General features: G+C 37.5%; 1 non-coding gene across 1 annotated transcript; it reads left to right on the top strand.

The window, feature by feature from the left end:
• Positions 1 to 1,400: 1,400 nt before the first annotated feature.
• On the top strand, positions 1,401 to 1,515 carry LOC136752003 (U5 spliceosomal RNA). Its single transcript, XR_010817185.1, has one exon. It is a non-coding gene; the product is annotated as a U5 spliceosomal RNA (small nuclear RNA).
• The last annotated feature ends 444 nt before the right edge of the window (positions 1,516 to 1,959 follow it).

Here is a 1,959-nt window from a genome sequence, read left to right as displayed (position 1 = left end):
ATAGCACTTCAGCTTATTATGCTCCTCTCGATCTTGAATGTTTTCCTCCTTGCTCCCTTTCCTGTAGCCCTAGTCTGTAACCCTACATCTTGACAGCACTTAGCTTTCACCGTCCAGGATGTAGGAAGTCTTTTACTGTACTTGTGTAAATTGTAATTGGAATTTTTAAAATGTATTTTGAATTGCGATATTTTTTAACTAAGTTGAATTTGTAATGATTGATGCCTTGTACTTCTCTGTATTTTTGCACTTATGTTGTAAGTCGCCCTGGATAAGGGCGTCTGCCAAGAAATAAAAATAATCAAATAATAATCTTCAACAGTAAGTTTATTCATGTTAATTTTTTTCTTTAATGTTAAAGAACAGAATTAACCAGCTCACCACAAAGGAACATGGTAGGTGCTATTGCAACATGGATTACACAAAAACATTGAAATCCAAGTTTGCAGTGGTCCTTGGGCCATTGCGTGGTGATCCAGATCACTTCAGCACGAATTTTGCAGTGGTCTGGACTACAACTCCAGGGACTACTGTGCAGTGGTCCAGACCTCAGAAACTGTGTGCATATGAACACTGAAGTAGGCATCATAACTGTAGCCAATACTTTGTGGTTAAAATGCTTAATTTAATCCTTGTATTGTACGGAATAATAATAAGAACTGTAAAACATAAGAGAAGGGCCTGATAATAAATACAATACACAATAGACTAGAACCATTAGAATATAATAATATGAACATTTTCATTATTAGTATCATTGTAGTTTGGATGATATATTAATGCAAGTTGATAACATATTTTACAGAAAATGGGTTTAAGGAATTGTGTCAAAAAACTAAAAGAATTGCTTTAGGGACCATTGCTGCATTTTTCCAGACCAATGTATAGCCCACTTTTCTTTTAAATTATGTTTAAAACAAAATTGAGGAAGCAGTGGTTAGTTCTGAATCAAACATATTGACCCCCTCACTCAATCTGTAAGTCCTGCAGCAAACATTGGAATATGCATAGTTATTTGCACAGACTGGTATTAATGTCCCTAATGAATAACCAAATGCCATTTTTGTTGTTTCAAATGTGCCCAACATCATACAAGTATATGTCCTTTTAGTATGTCACAAAGGTTCCCTAATTCGTTTTACAAATGTTCTCTGCATGATATGAATGTTCCCTAAGCATGTGACGAATGTTCCCTAGTTTATGTTACAGATGTGCCCTAGCACTTCTCTCTCACTCTTTCTCTCTCTCTCTCTCTCTCAATTCAGTGCATTTGTATTGTCAAAGCAATAAACAATATCATTATAAATCACAATAAGATGTAATATAGTACAGAAAAACAAAATGTAATAAAATGTGATCTTTAATACACACAAATATGTATGGCTGGTCAGAAGCGCCTTGGACTCGGGTTCCTCTTCATTACTTATAACGCTTTTGCCTTTTGTTAAAGCTTTCCATGGAGGGGAAAGTGGATGAGTTTGTACCATTCTTGGGAGGCTCTGCCTTGTTGGGGCGGAGCTGTGATCCAGGTGAACAGCAGATCGGGCATAGGTGGGCATTGATGCCATTACCATCAACAATCTTCCACCAACAAACTCTGTTTTCTTAAAATAATCCATTTTAAAAGTGTGTGAAAATAAAATCCCCACTCCCCCACTCACACTAGACCCTTGGCTAAACACACTCTCTCCTTTCCACTCCCGCTGCCACTCACACTCATTCACACTGTCTGCATGCGTCTCTTGTAGAAATAAAAATTGAGACATAAAAAAACATACTATTAACCATCATCTTTAGATTGCAAAGCAGTCCTGACAACACTCTTTCCACTTCTTTAACCTGTAGCACTCCGGCTCACTAAACTCCGCGAGTGCCACATCCTGCAGGATCACTTGTGCAGATGCCAGGAACTGCTTTGCATAAGGGAAGAAGTTTTCTAAAACTATGTTCCTCTTCCCC

This window comes from Amia ocellicauda, chromosome 6 (genome assembly GCF_036373705.1).
Source record: "Amia ocellicauda isolate fAmiCal2 chromosome 6, fAmiCal2.hap1, whole genome shotgun sequence".
NCBI lineage: Eukaryota > Metazoa > Chordata > Actinopteri > Amiiformes > Amiidae > Amia > Amia ocellicauda.
The sequence above is the reverse complement of the archived record's forward strand: the minus strand, read 5'-3'. Positions and strand labels throughout refer to the sequence as shown.